General features: G+C 46.4%; 1 pseudogene; it reads left to right on the forward strand.

Moving 5' to 3' along the window:
- Positions 1–2616: 2616 nt before the first annotated feature.
- On the forward strand, positions 2617–2778 carry LOC149457252 (U2 spliceosomal RNA; annotated as a pseudogene).
- Positions 2779–6923: the final 4145 nt, after the last annotated feature.

Genomic DNA, 6923 nt, shown 5'->3' on the forward strand with positions numbered 1-6923 from the left:
ATGAGCCACCACTCCTCAGATTCACCACCCAATTTCATACCCGGTTTTGCAGGATGGAGCATATACTCCATAAACATTGGCCCATATTACAGGAAGACCCATACTTAAAATCCACCGTAAATGACAAACCTAAATGCTCCTACAGGCAGGCAAGTCCAAAATAGCACCCAGTAAAATCAAGGCACTCAACTACAGTCCACACCTCCTTAACCTTCCTCAATATGAAGGACATGTTCTAATGCCGAAAACTGAGATGCCTTACCTGTAACCACATCAACCACGGCAAAAAGATTTACGACCAAAGGGAAATGATATACCATACCTGATTTTTTTTCAAATGTTCCACTCAATTTGTTATTTACTGCCTCACTTACCCTCGCAGCCTTCTCTATGTAGGACGCACCATCCAGACCCTCTGCAAAAGATTTGGGGAACACAGGCGTCTGGTCAAAGATGGTTCTGACCAGCACAGTGCCCCCAACATTTTACTGAATGCCACAATTCATCCTCCCAAGACCTGAGGGTTTGGGTCATGGAATCTATATCTCCAAATTTACCCACAGCTGAGTGGTTCAAATGCCTTTGTGAGAAACATATTGGATATACATCCTAGGTACTCTGACCCCTGGAGGCCTAAATGAAAGATTAGAAATCAGTAGCATAATATGAGTCTTTGACCTTAGTCTCCATATACACTCGGGTATATTAATTATCAGCCATACCCTCCCCTACCAGTTCCACAACACATTATCGCATACATACATATACAGATTAGCTTGTTCCGTAGGTTATTAGGTATAAACAAATTTTCAGTGTAATGTTTTTATCTTTTGCTTTTATATGTACACTATAGCTATATATTTTGTAAAGTTGTCATTTACCCATTTACTCATTATTTATCTATTTGGTTTAATAAATGTTTCTGATGTGCTGTACTTAGATGCCCCTTTTCTCCACATTTTGTCTCCAGAGTTCATCTAGCTTGTTGCAGCTGGCAGCCTCCAAGACAAGCACCCAGTCAATGGCTCCCACTGCTGTCTCAGCCAATGAGGAGGGAGAGTCCCTGTACAGCTGATGCTCTCATGCACCTCACTGGATTATGATGGAGCTCACGTAAGTATTAGGGGGGCTGCTGTAAATAGAATGTTTTTTATCTTCATGCATAGAATGCATGAGGGTAAAAAGCCTTGAGCCTTTACAACCACTTTAATGTACAATCACAAATAGCATATTAAAGTCTTGGAGCACTGTCTTCGTGAAGATAGCCCTCCAGCAACACAGTTTATCAGAACCCTATTACTCAGTTATTAAAGGGTATCCCCAAAAGTCCATATTCCCTCTAACACTGATAGTCAAAACACATTGTCCCTAATAGGCATGACATGCTTTACTCATTCTCCATTCCAGAACCCTAGAAGAAAGCAAAGAGAGATACATCCAACCTAATCTAAATTCCTAACTATGTAACATACACTATATTGCCAAAAGTATTGGGACACCCCTCCAAATCATTGGATTCAGGTGTTCCAATCACCTCCATGGCCACAGATGTATAAAATCAAGCACCTACCAGTAGTCATGCAGAATGCTTCTACAAACATTTGTGAAAGAATGGGTCGCTCTCAGGAGCTCAGTGAATTCAAGTATGGTACCGTGATAGGTTGTCACCTGTGCAATAAGTCCATCCATGAAATTTCCTGGCTACTAAATATTCCACAGTCAGCTGTTAGTGATATTATAACAACATGGAAGTGTGACGGACAGCAGAAATATTATTTTATTTTTGTGTTTTGTTAACACGTGTGGCCAACAGTCAGCTTGTCTGCTTTGTTTATAATTTGAAGTTCCTGTGCCCCGCAGGGGGTGGGAGGTGAGAGTTATCCCAGCAGGGAATGCAGACAGCATGGTGTCTTGTGGCTGTGAAAAGCCAAACGTGGCACTGGGAGCTTGGGGCTTGGTCAATTGAAAGAACCATATATTGTTCCTATGGGGGGGGTTTCGTAACTTTAGTAACCTCTTCACTTTTGATAGGAGACTAGTGCAGGCCATAGACGCGCTGTTTATTGGCCGAATTTTCGGCCGATAAACGAAAAATCGGTCGGCCATAGACGCGCTATTTATTGGCCGAATTTTCGGCCGATAAACGAAAAATCGGTCGGCCCCGTTGCCGATGCTGCCACCAATGACCACGAAAAACGGCCATTTTTCGTGGATTTTCCAGCATGACCGATAAAAATAAATGTGAAGATCTGCGAAAAACGGCTGACAGGCTGGCCCCACTAACGGCGTGAATATCGGCCGATTTTTCGTGCGGACGAAAATTCGGCTAATAAACGACCCGTCTATGGCCTGCCTAGCATGTAAAAACAATGGACGATCAATCGTCTGATATTTGCATCATGTGTACAGGACTTAAGACAGGCTTGAGCAGATGTAATTGCCATAGGGTGAGGCCTGGTTGCTGAGAATCCCAGATATGAAAAGGCAGAAGGCAGGACTGAGAATAAATCAGGAATGGACTGGCCCATGGTTGAGGTAGTGATAGGGAGGTCTGAAGCAGAAATTTCAAACATGGGCTGGACTGGCGTGACAGGCTTGACTGGAGCATCTGGCAAGGTTACTTCTCGGTCTTTTGGCTAAGATCAAGTGTAGTATCTGTTCTTATCAGTGTCCAGTAGGGGTGCTCCACGGTCATTCTAGCTTTGCGGGGATGACTGTTTGTATAGTACCCCTGCTGGTATGATGGGGGTCTAGATGGCTTTTACGGGGGGAACAGAACCCGGGATGCCCACACGTAGCTGGGGCCTGATAGTAATTCCCCTTTGGAACGTCAGAAGGACCCAGTACCTCCTGATTTGGACGGATCTACCTTGTCTGGCCAGGGGTCGGGAAGGCAGAGAGTCCGCAAACCAGTGCCCCCTGAGTAGTCGCCTCAGGGATGCCACTAGTAGCACCTGGGTGTGGGACCCCACTGTGTGAAAATGGCACATGGTCACTTGTTTACAAACTTTTTCTGCACAGCGCCCTTGGGACCAGGCCTTTTGGCTAGGACCAGGGCAATTTTTGCTACAGGCCTCAGGGCCTGGTCTGTGCACTATTTGGCACGAACATTTTTTTATTTTCTATTTATTCAATTTAACAGCTCCCATGTTTTGTCACTTTTTCTTTACTTATGTGTGTGTTTTTCTCACAGGATGGAGGGTGTGGGTCCTCGGGCCTGCCCTGAAGTCTAGGGGGAGGATGTGTGGCCTTTTGGTTCCTTCCTCCCCTGTCCCTAGGGGGTTTTCTCTTCGGGAGAGCCCCCTGACCAAGTACTGGGTGTCCGGCTTCGGCTGGACACAAGGAACGGTGGTCCACCAGGCCTTTTGGCCAGGAGGACCAAATGGGAACCGTGTCCCTGTCAGGAGCTTCGTGCCCCGGGGGATCAGGGTAGTGGTCCATCCCCTTCGGGGGAAGGACAAAGCACACCCCTAAGTGCACTTTTTCGTGTGGTGTTTTGCACTTGCACTTTTTTTGTGAACACTTACGGGTTTTTCGTACATTTGCGGACTTAAAAAAAAAATAAAAAAAATCTGGCAAGGTTACTGCTTGACCGGAGCAACTGGTACGGTGGCAGACTTGAGCAGAGCAGGTGGTGTCATGTCAAGCTGAACCACAGCAAGTTGCATTGTGGCAGGCGGGAACAGAGCAGCTGGCAGTGTGGCAGGCAGCACTGGAATTACTGGCATGGAGGTTGACTGGATCAGAGCAGCATGTGTTGAGGCAGGAAAGGACAGAGGCAGAATTTTATGAGTTGGGAAAAATGTATTTTTAGGTTTAGACACTGGAATCTTGCAAGTTATTGCAGGACTTAGAACATATTGTGCAGCAGATGGAGGGGTAATAGCAGCACTGAGAGATGGTGGGAAAGGAGGAGCAGTTACAGAAGACCATTTCTGCGTGGCTGACAAAGGCAATGGCGTAGTGGAGGGGGGTTTCACTGGTTTAAATGCAGCAAATATACAGGTAGTGGAGACAGGATACTGACCTACAACTGGGAGCAAAGTATACTGAACTGCAGCTGTGGTTTGTACGGGTAACGGAGGGAAGAATCTCTGAGCAAACTGGTGTTTAGAGGAAGAAATGAAATGGTGCATGTTAACCAAAGCTGAATAGGAAATATCTGTCCAAGCTTGGAGGAGGGGCTGAACAAAACTCAATTTACAATTCCCTTGTCTGTCTAGAGAATGTACAGCAATGATACAATCCAGCAGAGCCTTTAGTGAATATACCCGTGTGACCTATTTTGTTTTTTGTAATTGTATATGGTTTGGTCAGCAACATTTATTAAGTGATCAGGCAATCAGAGCTCTTTACATTTCCCCTTCTGTTTATAGTACAATCCAGAAGAGCCTTTAGTGAATATACTGAATAATGTTCCAGGTTTGTCACTTTCCAACAGCCGCACCAGAGACTCCACCTGAGACACACTAAAAGGAGGGGAGTAGTCATCAAACACCCTTAGGGATACTAGACAAAGCCAACTCTGCACAGATTTCAATGAGCGGATGAATTCCTCTGAACAAACCTGTGCCCTGATCAACAAGAGAGTGAGCCAGACGGAGGTATTCCAACAACTGTTCCATAGTCTTCCAAAATTTGGCAGCAATGTCCCCTGACTTCTGTCACAAGCAGTGCTTAATACAGAACCTCCTCAGAATGCAACTTGCAGCAACTTGCAGCAACTAGCAAATGCTGAGACCCAATTCCCAGGTGCAGCCGATGTGATCGTTAATGGCTTCAGTGTTAGATCAGGGATGCAGACATTCGGCAAGGATGACCAAATTAGTTGGCTGTACCTGATGGAATCAGGAACCAGATTGGATAAGGTTCAAATAAGTTTCTAAAGACAGATGACACACTTCCAAGACCAGTAAATCATAAATGATGCAAGCGATAAATAAACGTGATAGTGCAAAATCCCCAAATAATAACCTAAGTACACTGCACAAAAAAATGGGGGAAAATTTCATGCTGAATATCTATACTGATATGGATGGGGTAATGTGTTAGGAATGTAAGGATGCTCCATCGTTTGATGGAAATGAAAATTATCAACCTGCAGAGGACTGAATTCAAAGACACCCCTAAAATCAAAATGAAAAAAATGATGCAGCAGGCTAGTCCATGTTACTGAAATTTCATTGCAGCAACTCAAAATGGTACTCCATAGTTTGTATGACCCCCACGTGCTTGTATGCATGCCTGACAATGTCGGGGCATGCTCATAATGAGACAACAGATGGTGTCCTGGGGCAGGGGTGTATTTTCCACAAGGCAAACAAGCCATTTGCCTAGGGCGGCATCTTTCAGGGGGGCAGCACTGCCCCTCGGAAGAAGGGACAGAAGAAGGGACACGTGGCATGGGGACCTGGTGGGTTCAGAGAGAGGCTGTGGGTTTTATGACAGTGTATGCACAGTCTGACTCTCATTTCCGGGGATGTCCGCAGCTGTGAAGGTGAGTATCTTTTTCTCTCTCGCCGTGGGGGATGGTGACTGGTGTATGGGGGCAGTGATAGTGGAAGGCTGTCTTGGGTGGGGGGCAAGGGTATTGTTGGTCAATATCAAGCTCTCTCTGCAGGTGGGGGAGCACCGATTTTTGTGTTGCCTAGTGCAGCACAAAACCTAAATACACCACTGTCCTGGCGTATTTCCTCCCAGATCTGGACCAGGGCATCACTGAGCTCCTGGACAGTCTGAGGGGCAACCTGGCGGCGTAGGATGGACCAAAACATGATATCCCAGAGATGTTCTATTGGATTTAGGTCAGGCAAGCATGGGGACCATGCAATGGTATAAATCCCTTCATCCTCCAGGAACTGCCTGCATACTCTCGCCACATGAGGCTGGGCATTGTGGTGCACCAGGAGGAACCCAGGACCCACTGCACCAGCGTAGGGTCTGACAATGGATCCAAGGATTTCATCCCTATACCTAATTAATGGCAGTCAGGGTGCCATTGTCTAGCCCAGGGGTCTGCAACCTTTAAGACATAAAGAGCCACTTGGACCCGTTTCCGAGAGGGAAAAAAAGACTGGGAGCCGCAAAACCATTGCAACATTTAAAACAAATCCGACACTGCATATATTGCGAAAAGTGCTCTGGTCATGAAGAGGGTTTAAGGGCCCAGTAAGCAAAGGGTTAATCAGGGCCACAGTGTATCGTCATAATCACAATCTTAGCCTTAGGTCAGTGGTGGGCAACCTTTTTTTTTCAACTGAGCCAAATCTCGCCAAAACCACGATTGAAATTTATTTTGAGAGAAACATTTTTAAAACTGAAAATACATCCCCCCTATAGTAATTCATCCCCCATATAGTAATTCATCCTCCATAGTAATTCATCCCCCATATAGTAATTCATCCCCCATATAGTAATACATCCCCCATATAGTAATACATCCCCCATAGTAATTCATCCCCCCTGTGTCAATTCACTTACCTTTGCTCCGCGCGTTCCTCTAGCTGTGTTCCCGCGCCGTTCTGGTCTTCAGGGCGGACTGTGAGAGGAGAGGAGTTCATCACGCTGCCCCGCCTACATCCTGACAGCCAATGTTTGGAGGAGGGAGGGGAGCGGGCGCCCGGCACATAGAAGAGCTGCATTAAAAGAGCCGCGGCTTGCCGACCCTATTGCCTGTCACCTGGTGGGCAGTGTGCTCCAGAGCTGCAGGAAAGGTGAAAAAGAGCCGCGGGTTGCCGACACCCGGTCTAGCCTGTAGAGGTCTGTGTGTCCCTCCATGGATATGCCTCACCAGACCATCACTGACCCACCACCAAAACGTTCATGCTGAACGATGTTACAGGCAGCATAACATTCTCCACGACTTCTCCAGACCCTTTCACATCTGTCACGTGCTCAGGATGAACCTGCTCTCATCTGTGAAA

The sequence above is a fragment of the Staurois parvus genome, unplaced genomic scaffold (genome assembly GCF_062004578.1).
Source record: "Staurois parvus isolate SC_StPar_1 unplaced genomic scaffold, SC_StPar_1.0 ptg000332l, whole genome shotgun sequence".
Taxonomy (NCBI): Eukaryota; Metazoa; Chordata; class Amphibia; order Anura; family Ranidae; genus Staurois; species Staurois parvus.